This window comes from Stenella coeruleoalba, assembly GCF_951394435.1.
Source record: "Stenella coeruleoalba genome assembly, chromosome: 12".
Lineage (NCBI taxonomy): Eukaryota > Metazoa > Chordata > Mammalia > Artiodactyla > Delphinidae > Stenella > Stenella coeruleoalba.
In genome coordinates this window covers 28739647-28755114 of record NC_137158.1, presented here as the reverse complement: position 1 = coordinate 28755114, position 15468 = coordinate 28739647, and the positions used below count along the sequence as shown (strand labels likewise).

At 31.5% G+C, this 15468-nt stretch overlaps 1 long non-coding RNA gene across 1 annotated transcript in view; it reads right to left on the bottom strand.

Moving 5' to 3' along the window:
• LOC307195393 overlaps window positions 1-15468 on the bottom strand; it is a 365482-nt gene that overhangs the window by 202423 nt on the left and 147591 nt on the right. The gene's annotated exons all lie outside the window — the stretch shown is intronic.

Genomic DNA, 15468 nt, shown 5'->3' with positions numbered 1-15468 from the left:
AACTGATCATGTTTCCAACAAGCAGTCTGTGTTTATTTTATCTACCTGAAACATTTGCATCTCTAGGTTAAGTAGTTTTGCTAATCGGTTTACATCTCCAAGTAGGCTGTAGTTCCTTAAATATTTATACAGTCTTAATGTACACCATGCTGGTTTTATTAATTTTAACCCCAAAGCCTCTTCTATCAGTTACCACTTAATGACTGTATTGTTTTTCCTTTTGATCGCCTTTGTTCTTTGGTAAGATATTAAAAAAGCGGGGTGGGACATAAGGCTGAAATAGAACAGCTAAATAAAATGCCACTCTGGATGATTCACCATGCAGGACCTCACTTTTATGACTCACCTGTCTGTTGCAGGCTAACTTCCCTGTTTTGGTTTTGTTTTATTTTTCTTAATCCAAAGTCATATGCTTTCTTTTTATCCTAAGAAAACAAAATTTTAAAAAATCTTTCTGTTTGATGGAGTTGATTTTAGGCTTGATGTAGCTTGATAAAAGCACATCAAAGTCCTTGAATAATCTTATATCTCTTGACTGATCAACAAAAGAAAACGGTTATGCCTTTCAGGAGCTTAGTAAGATCATTCAGCCAAAAAATGTAAGCTATTATCCTGGTGAAACTTACCTAATATTTTATTTTACAAAATATGCTTGTCAACAAAAATTCTATACTATTATAATTTACAAACTGGAAACTGAAAACTTCAGTTCTTCTTCCCAAAGGATATGGTTTAAAATTATATTTTATATATTTATACATATTTTAGTGAGATTTCATATACCTATATAAATATATCAATTTTATCTCTCTTTATATTTATCTCTTATTCATCTATCTATGCATTGTGATATGTGACATATATATGGCCATTTATACAAAGTTTATATGTAAGGGCTATTTAAAAATATTTCTTATATTTCTTATTTATCTGTGGCAGTGGAGGAACAGTCTGAAATGCAAAAAGTTACAAATGGATCCATTTGTACTGTATTTTTTTTGTGTACTGTATTTTTTTTTTTAAAGTTTGATTTATTATTCATCTTAGCTGTGTTGTTAGGAGTCACTGGTTGACATAGTTATCCAAGTTGTGAGACAATTTGGTTGCTCTCAAAATGATTTATACTCATTGTTCCTTCTATTATCTCAGGTCCTTATAATTGTTCTAGGTTTCTTTGTTTTGGGTGGTGGTTCTATTTAGCAGGCAACTTACTGAAAATAGTGTGAAAAAAGAATTTTATAAATTAGATATAAGAAATCTACATTAGGTTTAGTACTTAGTCCTAAAACTACTAAAATACTTATTTAAGTATTTACATTGCCTTCTAGAAATGAGAAAAAAAATTGCATGTTGCCGTTAATATACAGTTTCTAACATAAATCTTTTTAATAAATAGCGCTTAAATATAAACCTTACAGAAATATTCATATCAGTGCCTGACACATAGTAGGTGCAAAAAAAACATCTGATGCATATATGAATAGATCAATAAGTAAATTCCCTAATATAAGTTTTCAGTTAATCTTGATCAACTAACCACGGGGACAACTTTCACGGTTTTAATATGAGTAAACATGTTGCTAATATTTTCTCTTTAATATGCCATCTTGCAAGGATTCATGTATTGCTTTTTTCTCCTATTTAAGTTGTACACCAGTCTCAACCTATTCAGCTTTCTGGGGTCACAAGGCATTCAGGACCCTTTCTAGTCTGTCCCAGATGACTTTTCTAACCCTTTCTCCCACTGTTCCTGGGCATGGGGCATGAATTCTCTTCATTCTTAAGAGAATAATCTACCAGCGCTTCCTCAAACATATCTAATTCACTTTAAACTTTACAGCTTTGTTGCTATTGAAGCCATTATGCTCTGGCTTCTTACACAAATCATACTCATTCCTTAAGCCCCAGATCAAATCCTTCCACTCCCAGGAAGCTTTCTCGACCGCTGTGGTCCCTTACTTTTCTCTGAATTCCTACCCTGTGTTACGACTCAACCATTCCTTTGTTTGGAGTTGTGATACATGCTTCTCTTCTTTCTCTGGAGACACAGACAGTGGATTTTTGTAGAAAAACTAATTCAGTATTTGTATATAAATGCTCAATACGTTTTAGTGAGTCAAAATAAGCCGATCAGTTCTGCTGGGTAATTAGCTCATAATCAGTCACATCTCTATACTTACTAAAGCAGAGTGAGGGGCTATCCTGTAGAAATTGCATAGATACTACAAAGATTTGATCTTGTCATTTGAAATAGAGCAATCTTTCCCCACTGTGTCAATCCTTTCCGGCCCCACTTCCATGCCAAAGAAGACACTTGAATTGTCTTTTTGTGTCTTCAGAATCGCAGGTAGCTGAACTCTACTTGGTCCCAACTAACCTAACATGTGTGAATATACATCATTAAATCAGCACCAAGCCACAAGCTGCTAGGTTAGTGTAAGATTTTGTTTTTTAAACACATCAAAAATGAAAGGCAATTTGCTTTCTCTTTTGGCTTTTACTTTTTGGTTTTTGGAAAGGCAGATATCACCAATACAAGAAATGCTATTCTAATCTGTATTTTGGTACAAGAAAATCAAGATTACAGTATAAAAATTTTAGAGTACTTCTTATTTTGAAATCTGACAGTCAACTTTTTTTACAAGGACTTCAAGAGATGAATCATCTATTTTTATATTCTGGAATTCTGCTGTACACGGAGGACTGCATTGCTTGAATTTCCTTTCCTCTATACATAGATATTTTTATAAAATATTCATAAGAAATTGTTGACTATAGAACTATGGCAATTCTCTTGAGTGATACTGGGAGTTTTTCAGTCAATGAGCTCCATGCGGCTCTGGCAGCATGAGCCATGCTCCATAAATCAGACTAAAACCATTTTATGCTGCTTTTAAAATTACTGCTATCAACAAAGCCCATGAGCCTGAATTACTTAATCTATGCAGATATTGTTAACTGCATTAATTATTTAATTCTGACAATAAAACAGCAGTTCCACTTGCCTTAATACAGACCATTCACGCTGCTAATTTTTGAAAGGACATTTAACCATATGACCACTAGATGGGAGTAGACAACTTTTTAAGCTGCATAAAGCACAGTATGAAAATGGCAGTTGCTAAACTTAGATGTAAGGTAATTCTAGGTTACAGTATTGCATTTCTAACCAAAGCCCATGAAATACCTTTTGTTAACTAGTGTAGGTTACATTAAAATTGAATTACTTTCCTAGAGAACCGAATTGATTCAAAGGAACTTTCTTCTTCATTGCTAGCGGAGTCATCTTTATGATTTCATGAGGAATAAATAATATAGAAACTTTTTGCTATCCTTTTATTGACATGAAGACCAATTTTACATACCAGTTAGATAGCTACTAGCTTGATGAATTAAGTGGTCCCGTTTGAAATACGATTGTATTTTTTAATGATCATATTAACTAGAAATTAACAAAAAGGAATTGCACGGATTATTGTCCCCTTTAGACTGCTGTTTAATTGATTACTTCTTGCACATGTGTTGAATATTAAGCTTCCCCAATCAGACATGAGCATAAAGCAAAATGATCTTTTTTTTTCACCAGGACATAGTGAGCCGTGGTAGGTCAATGAAATTATAATTGGTTCTAATTAGCACTGTTCAAGCTGTTGATTTTTTTCTTTTTAACCTGCATCTAAATCACACAGGAAGAAAGGTAAAAACTGTCTTAGGAAATAACAAAGATTCCCCCAATACATGGCTCTTTAAACTTGAGTAAACATCTCCAAAGATTAAATTCTTGATTCTTTTTTTTTTTAATATGTCTTTTGGGTGATTTCTGTAAAAAAAAAATTCACTTTCAATTGAATTATTTTTTCCAAGAAAAAGCACATAAGGATGTCATTGTAATAGTCATGCTCTTTTTGTTATTGTTGTTATTATTTATAGCTACACAGGGAGTGAGGTCATTAACTTGAGGCATATGTCACATTTTCTGCATAAGCTTTGAGCTTTCTTACTTTGCTTTGTTTCAAGAAATGCTGGAAATCTCTTATTCTAGCTCCAGTTGTCTTCACTGAGGCCTGCCACACATGTGAGATGAACACGAAACTGATTGTTCTTTGTGCAATGCAACCTGACATAAAAAATTCAGATATCTACTTCTCTTACACATGTCAAATATAAAAAAATCTTGCAGATGCATGGTCAGACTGTCTAATAAACTGAAATCTCTATGACTTTTTTCAATGCAGTGAGGTTCACCTCTGTTTTTAAATGTGAATGTTTCAATGTCAAAACTTTGCAAAATGTCTGAACAGATGAGAGAATTGGAGCTGTTCTTTCAGGTTTATTTTCTCTATAATGCCAATATGCTTTTTAGCAATCACTTTTGAATCAGCATTTATTTTTATGTAATGCATTTTACTTTATTTCCAATTTTTTCACACAGATTTCATCACAAATTTAGTTTTAATAATGTCTTCTATGATTAAGAAATTATTCATAAATTTAATCTCTTACTCTAGGTTTCTTCTATTTGATTCTTTAACCACAATTTTCCTATTTCAATTTTACATCACAGTTATAATTTTAATAAATTCACACTAAATCTTCAAAATAACTGTATTTGCAACAAATGTTAAGTTTTACTCCAATGTTAATATGTTTTTCTAAGATTAAATATTACATGTTTTAATCGATAGAAAAGTGCTTAGGTAATATGTAAAAACCTGCTTTTATGGCAATTGTGGAAACAAATAATACTTGTAGTAACTTAAATATGTCTGTTATCCCCTTAACTTATAATAATATGTCTGCCAAAGGATGAGCAAGACAAAGGAGTCTTTGCCGTATAAGATAAAAAAATGACATTTTAGAAGAAAGTTCTAATCAGATTTCAATGCCTCTAGTATTCCACCTAAGATAGTTGAATTATGTGGCAACATTTTTTAACAGTAAAATTAACACTATGTGTCTCAATATATTTTTAAAGTAAATGTTTTCAGTCATACACATGATATAAAAATACATAAGCTTAGACTATCAAATATATGAGTCCATTTTTATATGGCTTTAAAAGTCTGATAAATTTATTTCAGAAAAACAAATATAACATCATGAGACAAGCTAAAAAGAACTTGTCAATTCCAAAACAGATCTAATTTGCTTGTTTAAGTGATCTTGACGACATAGTGGCTAGAGAAAGTCTTAACTTACAATTTATAAACCTCAACAGAATAACCAGAAAGTGAAAGATTGCTCTTAAATGATGATTTCTCCTTCTTAGTCTTTATTTACTAAAATTAAGACAATTCTGTTTTCTTGTGAAGTTCTGTTTGTGTAAATTTCCAATTTTGACACTTAAATTAACAATTTAAATAGATGAATTATTAGAGTATTAGTAAGAACTGGATTTTTTTACATTTCCTTAACCATTTTGTTGAAAGAAATTGTGTCAAAGGTCTGTATAATTGGACAGGAGGAACTATATTCTAGATTATTTTTTATTATCATGTTTAGGATCTTACATGGTATTAAAATATTTGTTGATAGAAGCATGTTTTTGGCACATATACAGCATTCTGTATTTTCCAATTAACTGATTTTTATTATTGTTCCTTGGTTGCAAATATTAATGAGGCAAATAAATATATTTTAAAATAGGTGAATATTTATAGAATATATATTTTAATTTCTATACAGTCTTTCTGCATTTACATAAAAATTGAGATGTCTTAATAGAAACCCTCTATCTCTACCCATGTGTTCTAATTCATAGCCCTGTAGTCAATCATCAATACAGCAGAAAACACCAAGTTGACCCTGCTGGGGACAACTGAACCAGGCTACACAGAATTTGGCTCTAGGTTTTGTTATTTTCAAAAATGTCCAAAATGTTTAGAAAAATGTACAAATCCTGGAGACAGCAAGCCATCTTCAGTTTAAGTATGTGAGTTGCAAATGCAGCCAAGTAATACATGTATGTACAAAATATAAGGAAAAAAGAAACCAGGTATGAGAGCTTGCTAAATTTTTGCTTATAATTTATTTACATTTTGTTTTCTTAAAATAAAGCAAAATGTGTTATTGCCTGGGAACAGACCAAATACTTAACGCCACAGGCAGGAGATTCCGCTCCACCCTTTACCTGCTGTGAAACCATCTGCCATCTCCTTAATCTTCTGAATACCTCAGTTTCTCCATTTATCAAGTGACAAGAGAACACCACCTGCCCTCTATGCCACTTTTATTTTAAATTACAGAAATGTTAGAATTAATGAAATCAGTTTTGCAAAAACACATTGAGACCTGAGGACAAGGAGAGGGTAATGACCTGAGGAAATCTGACATGATGATAGCAAAGAAAATGCCTTTTAACAAAGATACTACAAATATTTGCAAGAGGTTAACAGAACAACCAGTGTGTGTTCAAAGGAAGCAGTATTTTAGAGTATCTGACTTTTCTGGATGCAAACCTAGAGCTTCGGGTTTGCCAGTTAATGCTGTCTGAGGATTATACAACATCAATAACTAAATAGCTTAATTGCTATAAATATTTTTGGCTAAAGCTTAAAATGAATCTGTTTATTTTCATTTAAATTATTAGCAAAATTGTATGCTATGAAGAGGTAGAATAAACATTGTCTTTTGCTGTTGGTGGTGGTGGTAGCAGATGTTATATTCTATTTTGCCATTTGTGTTTAATGATAGTTACAATATATGTATTTAGGAAATTGCATATAGCTAAAAGCTGATCTACTAGTAGGAATCTAGGATGCCTACTGGGCATTTTAAAAATTAGGAAATTTATTTATAATTAGATTTTTCGAAATGGAGTATATGAACAAAAACGTAGTGCAGCTGTAACTATTGAAATTGACAACTTCAATTAATGTAAAACATCAAATATACATAGACACAAAGGATATCACATAAGGAAAAGATATACATATTGGTCTCACCAGCCATTTCAGTTTATCCAGTTAAGATATAATCTCAAGTCCTATTCTGTTAAACAAACAATAAGTAGTAAAAGAGATTGTTCCTTGCTTCAAAAATGAAATATACATGTAATTTTCATAGCTCAATGATTTAAATACATAAATGCATATTATGTAGTATATTATATTTTATAGTCACAATAAAGATATCTCACAGAAAAATCGTATTCAGATTACGTAGCTGAGTGTGAATGAGAGCATGGAAAACATTACAGAAGTCAAAGAGGACCAAGGGAGAATAAAGCTATGGCTTCAACATTTGCAAAGAGAGTAGAACAAACCTCTCTAAACAAGCTTATTTGATTTGGGAATTTTCCAAGCTTGCTTAACATAAACTACACTTTAATTCCAGAATAATCAGTCAGAGGGAATGGTTTTATAGTTGACACATAAGGTTTGAGATCCTTGGACTTCCTGAGACTACAGGTTCAAATCTCAGTAGTGCTCCATTCTTCAGTGGTGGCTGAGTTAAGTAACATGCACGTGTACATACATGTGTGAGGGGATTTTTTTTACAGATGAAACGTCCTAAACGGGACCATTGCTTGCACTGTGTGAAGATCCCAATGCAGTTTTCCTAAGAACAGAGTGTGTGGCTCATGAATGACTGCAGCTTCTGGGAATCTTGCCAAAAACCTAGGGTAACTGAGAGTGTGGCTTTGCTCTAAAAGAGATTAAACTCCCTATTTAAAAGCTCCCTATACTCCACCATTGTGAGGGTTACACTCATTATTTTTTCCATGTTAGATGGTGAGTTAATACACATGCCTAAAATGCAATATCTTAATTCTCCTCTCCCTCCCTGTCTGACGGAGTTGGCAGACTTGCCACACACAGCATTCAAGGTTAGTGATTTTCAAGAGCACTCACAAAATGCTATTACAAGGGAAATACTGTAGGCACTGGATGGATAACCACGTAAAAGACAAAAAGTGACCCACAGCAGTTAGCTCAGTAACAATATAAAAACAAATATGTTTTAAAAGCTAAGGTAATGAGGCCAAACTCCCTGTGAATCATTCAGTTGCACGTTTTCTAACTGTGGTCTGTGGTCCCTAAATATCACTATTTGTTGCAGGTAAGGAAATATGAATGAATTAACACTGTATGTCTTTTAAAGTTTATTTCCTACTGTGCATTGGCCAATATAGTTGTAGTTATATGTTTATGAGGATTTAGATCAACAATAAGTACCTCTTGTCAACTTACCTCCTACTTAGTATTGGTCAATATAGTCCATATTTATTTAGGAGAGAAGTTTGTTTTAAAGGAACATCTAATACTTCTGAAATTATTCAGTCATAGAGAATGTGAGATGGGGCATGAGGAAGAAAAAAATGTTTTTGCTGCTGTTCCTTTCCATTAGGAAAACATCTTTATTCTTTAAAAATATCACTGTTATAATTTAACAGTGTAATACTGGAATAAATATGATATAGGCTTCCAACAACCTTCTTTTCTATTTTTAATAAAATTCACTAAATTGTTCCCCTGTAAAATAATCCAATAATACTTCATTTTGTAGAATCCATGTGATCAATTGACATAATGGATTTAAATGTTCTCTGAAAAATGTAAAGTACCAAGATAGTATATGATATTATTATTTTCTAATCTTAGGACTTCTGTTAAAATTAGCAGTTTTTGAAGGGACTAAAAGAAAGAAAAACATAACACACAAAATATTTATTGTACAAGTATTCTAAATGTATCATTAAATTGTAAAACAAATTATGGTAAATACAATTAGACTACGTTTAGCATTGGAGGTCTTAGAATTAGTGATGCAATTGGTTTACCAGCATGCTCAAGTTTTTTTTTTATTTTTAAAAATCCATTCTTGGGCATAGAATATTAGAAGTTAGGGTGTTTTATTTTATCATTAAGAAAAAAACTTTAATTTGCTGTAGTTGCAAGGTTAATAGCGCTGAATGTGGCAGACAGGGTGTCAGTTTTTGTTTTGCCCTTTCATTTATATGCAAAAGGTTGAGGTGTAATTATTCACAGATGGCATAATTATCTACATAGAAAAAAACAAAAATATACAAATAAGCCATGATTTCTAACAAAAGATTCTACTGAGTTTGTTGTACTAAAATCTTAATATAAAACTTAGTTGAATTTCTATACACTGGCAACAACAATCAAAAAACCCGTTAAAGTAATTTTAAAAGTATGCCACTTTTGGTACATAAGAAATAAAGTGCCTAGAAGAATATTAACATGCTATTTATGAAAAAAGTTAAAATGTTTCATCAGAAGATACTAAAGAAGACTAATAAATTAAGACATATACTAGATTCATAGATGGAAAGATTCTATTACATGTAAATGTCAATGCTCCCCGAAATGATTTATAGATTTGACACATTTTACATCAAAATCCCTACAGTTTATTTTGTGGATCTTATGCAGATGACTCTAAAGTATATATGTGAGAAAAAATGCCAAAATGTCCTGTGAAGAATAAGGAAAGAGAAATTGCCTCATGAGATATTATAAATTATTATAGACCTACAGTAAATGGACAGTGATATTGATTTATGAACTAAGAAAACATCAAGAAGTAGACTAGAAAACCCAGAAACAATCCACAAATACATGGATTTTTGATTTATCACAAAGCTGGCTTTGGTTCTTCATAAACTGATAAACTTTTAAATAAATGATGCTGGTATGATTGGTTATGTTCACTTATATGGATATAAGTAAAGCTGGAGTTTTATCTTATACTATACACAAAAATAATTTCCATGTGGATTAAAAAAAACTTTACTATAAAAGGAAAAAGAATTAAACTTTTGGCAGACAATATAATTGAAGACATTGTGACCTCAGTAGAAACTAACTTATTAAAAATCAAATAGTAAAAGTAAAGTAGGGATTAATTTGACAATACTAATATTTAAAATTTCTATTGTTCAAAATATCAAATAGAAAATAAAATGACAAGGTAGAAGCAGCAAGAATATTTGTAACACATGTAGCAGCTCTCCCCACAAATTATGATGAATAAAAGAAAATGACTATTCAAAAGATAGTCAAAAGTTCTGAATAATCAAATGAAAAGTGACCCAGGGACATGCAGATATTCTAGAACTATTTAAAAATCAGGGAAATACAATTTAATACCAATGAAATACAATTTCTCACTCAGGACTTTTGAAGAAAATTTTTTTAAAGTTTTGACAATAGGAAGTAAAGATAAAGCTATGGAAAAACTGGAATGTTGTTAACCTGTTGGTGAGTTAAAATTAGTAAAATCACTTTAGAAAAAAAATATTGTCATGATCTCATAAAGCTGAGGATGTCGATGACGCAGCAAATACTTTCCTTGGTATTCACCCTAGAGAAAGATGTGTACCTAGAGACATATAGCAGAATGTCCCTGGAGACATGTAGCAGAATGTCCATGGCAGCGCTATTTGTCTTAGCCAAAAATAGGAAACAATTGTCCATCAACAGTAACATCCATAAATAAATGATGATGCATGAAGGAAGTCCATACATCAGTAAAAATGAATAAATGAGAACTATAATAAATAACATGGTTGAAGCTCAGGAATGAAATATAAGGCACCAAAAACAAATTGCAGAGAAATGTATACATTTGTTGCAATTTATATAAATTTAGAAAACAAGACAAACTGAAAAGTAATTTATTAAGGGTAAAAATAACTTTAGTAGAATAATAAATAAAAGCAGGGAAATGATAAACATGAAATTCAGGAAATAATTTACCTCCTTAAAGAAAATAAGATGGGATGGGAAAAAGTCACATAAGGTATTTCAAAGTAATAAAAATACGTATTTTATTTCTTATATAGCTTGGCTAATAATGGGTATTAGACTATATGATTAAATGTTATATATATAAATATATGAATGTAAATAATCTTTTGCATCTTTCATTACTTAACAATTGTCTTTCATGCTCCATGATAAAAAGAAAAACTATAACAAATAGTCATAAAATTATTTTTCACTAAAGACATTTTAACTAGGCTGTCATAACTCTAATCAGACGAGATCATTTGTAATTGCACAACATTTTAACTACATTCTGTATTTGGGCAACATTTTGAGTACATTCTAGGCTTCTTTTCCTGACATGTGAACTGAAACTGTGACACTGGACTTTACTGTTACATGGTAAGAGGAAACTATTATGATATATTCATGGTATTAATAGTTCAGACTTTCTTAAATACAGCATTCACTACATCATACATTATTCTCTCATCAGGATTAATGAAAAAATTTGTCTCAGCACTAAGCTTAAAAACATTTATTTCCTTAATAAATGATGCCTAAATTAATGGTGTGGACCTGGGAAACTCTTGTGACAATATTTAACTTAGCTCTGAATCTTTATTTCTGGCTTTAAGGCCTCACTGAACTTAGGTATGGCCAAACTTTGGTCACCAAATAAGAATTTTATAGTAAGAGCTTTATATATTTACCCTATATGTTACATTATTTTCCAGCACTTATTTTCCTTTTAATTCCTGAAACTGGTATATCTTAACTTTGCTCCATACTCCATATATGCATGTATAAGCTGTTGCACATTCTTATCTGAATGAATCAGAGTATATATAATTGTCTCTAAAATTTTTTAAGTGTTTAAATCTTGTGACTCTATCTTTTATCACTGAAAAATCGGTATCTGAATTTTTGAGGATGTTCTCCTACATAAGTGATCTTGACAAAAACACACCAGTTTCAATATTGAATAATCCAGGATATGGACAAAATTTGTAAGCCATTTATAAAAACCTTATGATAAAAAGACCCTCTATAGAAACATATGATACATATTTGCTTTTCTTAAAGAGACAAGTATCAAGAAGCCATATTTGAAATACAAGGAATACTAACATAATACATGCAGCATGTACACTATGGAAAATAAGAAAAAAGAAATAAAAATTTGTTTAGATAAAAACAAAACAAAAGAAAAACCTATATCCCTTGATATCTAAAAAGTGACTTGAGAGCTGTCTTTTCAAACTGGCTTAAATTTTTGACTGGCGCCTCAAATCACCTTTCTGAAAACTAGGCAAATTTCTGCTAAACATTTTTGAAACTGAGTCCGTGGCTTAAGCCATACAAATGCATCAACATGCTTGTACAGCAAAGCACAGCCAGCTTCGTAGTGTTTGGCATCAGGTAGAGGGTGAATTTCAGCATGGGCCTTTCCTTTCTTCAACTGTCATCAGGAGAGTATACACATTCCTCCTGCCTCCATTATGAAAGAAGTTATCTAAAAAGGACTTCAGTATCCATTACTGTGGTAAAGAAAGTGAGCAACCAACGTTAAATATAGTTAAGTACTGTGCTTCCCTTACCAAACCATCACCTTTTCACCAATACCATGCCAGGGCAAAGCTCCACCATAGCTCAGAATGCCAGGAATGGACCTTAGTTTACAGTCTCCTGTGCATTTTTATAATGTTTTGGGGGTTTTTTGGTACTTTTTGCAGCATTTTCAGTAATATAGTTTTTTCTTTCTGTCTCTCTCTTCTTTCTTTTTCATTATTTTTCTTTTTCTTAATATCATTTTTATTGGTGGCACACACTGTTATAATTCATTGTGTTTATAATTATGTTCCACCCTAAATCAAAAGCTATTTTAAGCATATTTATCTGTACTAATGAGTGATGTCAATCAAGGATTGGTATGTTCTAGTTATCTTTTTCAGGTTTAGAGATTTTCTTAATTGATTCCAGTCACATCATTTTCATCCCAGATATTTCACAAAGCAAGTGAATCTTAATTAAATCACATAGAAATATGATAGATTCAAGACTGACCCTCATCAAATGGCTCTATAAGTTTTAGAAGTATGTATAGTACTTCCAATCTGAACATTTCTAGCCTAAACAACCTCAAGCTTCATCTGCCTATCTTTGTTTTCATATTCCCTCTGGAGTTATTATATGAATCAAGGATAGTTAATTAAAAATATATATATATAAATTTTATTTACAAATTGTCATAAGCCCACAAATAAATTTAAGATGCTTGTATTCTTTGGGTGCTATTCTTTTTTTCAGTAGTTCATTATTTACTTACTGAAAATGTATATATCTTAGACACTGTTCTAAGTTTCATGAATGTATGAGTGTGGAAAAATTGTGACTTTACATTTTATTGGAGGGAAAAATTAATTGCTTTTAATGTGCTAGACACTGGGAATTTTACATGCAATAATGCATTTAATTCTCAAATCCAAACTGTGAGTTTGATATTATATCCCCATTTATTTAGCCAACAAGAATTGCTTGTCTTTTATATGTCACGCAGAGTTGCTGCCCTTATTTCACATACAGTGTAGTGGAAGATATACATATTAAACAAAAACCACAAGAAAAAATATAGAATGTTTGTGGGATTTATCTTAGACAAGGAAGGTTTTCTTGAAGAAGTTATAATTGAGATGAAAACTGATTAAATAATAGGAGTTAAGCAGAGGTTATGCTAAGTATTCCAGGCAGAGGATACAGTGTTTGTGAAAGCTCTATTCCTCAGATATTGTTTCCATAACAAAGTATACCATTTCATTGTCAGTAGGTATTTCATCATTTTTTCAAAATGAAGTAGAATGGGATTATCAAGTCCTGTTTAGTTAACAAATGATGCAGAGTATGGATGGCTTGGAAGCATATTTATTATTACAAGAAAATATTTGGTTTGGGCACATGTGAACAACCCAAGCATTTGTTTCAGTTGAAAACATTTCTTTCAGAAGAAAATTTGGCTTTCATATTTGTATGCAAGTTTCCAAATTGGTTTCCAATTGTAGTGAAGTAAGCATTTGGTTGGTGGCAGTTAGGATAGCCAAATGAATCTGCACATGTTCATAGAGGCCTGGGGACACTCCTGAGGTCCAAGTCCTCTTATTACGTTTTCACTGGTTGTCTGATTAATGATTTATCACATAGCTGTGCAATTATAATCACCCAAACTTTCATTTAAAGGAAAATTAAAATTTACAGAAACTCACTAGAAGTTAAGCAGGCCTCCACCGTCTTAGCAAAGGACACTTATTCTCTCCTCAGACTATAAAACTTTAAAGAAACAGAAGGCATTGTGCAGACAGTAACTATGCTATATTATTTATGTATTTATTTACCACCCATGGAAGTATTTTTTAAAGATACCCTAAAAATTTTAAAGATTTTTGAAGATTCTTTTGAAGATTACCTTAAAGAATCAAGTATGACAAAATGAGTTATTTGTTGAGATTAATAGCAGAATACTCCGTGTTTCTCCTACTGTTTATTAAGATAAGATAGTCAAGTTTTCGGTTTATTGAAGAGAAACCTAGAGTAAAATTTTAAGATATTGTAGAAAGTTGCAGTTTGTCTCCCATATCTATTCTCAATTTTTCCTTAGCCTATGAATGCCCAGTCAGTCGCTATATTCTCCAGGCTGCCTTATGGCAAGGTCTGGCCATGCAATTAGGTGATTACCAAAATGATATGAAAGGAATAAATAAAACTTACATCTGACCAGCTTCTTAGAAAATTCCTTGTCCTGGACTTCCCGCCTCTCTTTTTCCCTACCCACAAGCTGAAACATGGATGGGACAGCAATCTAGTATCACAAGCCAAGAACACTGCCATAGGTGGTCGGATCACAGTAGAGTAGACTGTTCCATGAGAGAGAAGTCACTTCTCTTAGCAAAGCTATTGTATTCTGGGGTCTCTTTATTGCAATAGTCCAACAATTATGTGAACTATTGTAATGAATATCTATTCAATCAGATTGCCAAGGTGGTAATTTTAGAATGATGAGAGTGTCTCTTATATAGTTATTAACGATTATTAGTTAAGTTTAAATATAACTAATAGTATCTGAAAACATAAAAATGTTGCTTCTGTCAGTCCCTACTATTTAGGTAACTAAACCTCAAGGATACATATATATCTATATGGACTTTTACTCAGGATCCCAACTGAATGTATATTTTTTAGTTTTTAATTTTAACTAAAATGAAAATAAAATTACCAAAGATGATGATCATATAGGAACCATTTCGGCCAGAATATTAAAATAAAATAAAATACTATATAGGAAATTTAATCAAGAAAACATATTAAAATAAAATCAATAGAGAAATCAAATTTTGTCTTAAACAGAACCTGGAATTTAGCAGATCATATATTCAAGGATAAATTATCTTCCACAAGCAAGAAGCATAAAATGAAAATTAAAATGCACCCAAAATGCAATCTTTTGTGTAGGAAATACCACAAATTACATGGAATGTCAACAAACAAGCAAGCCAAGTCAACCTAATTATAAAGAAGCAATATATTCTGACAGCTAAATAAAAAAACATTTAAAAAATACTTGAACATATATTTGAAACCAGTTCTCTATCACAGGCTATATCAGAAAATAGTTATGATACATTTTAATTTTTTCACAGATATATGTAAAAGAGATAATATTAATTTTATGTATCAATGTAAA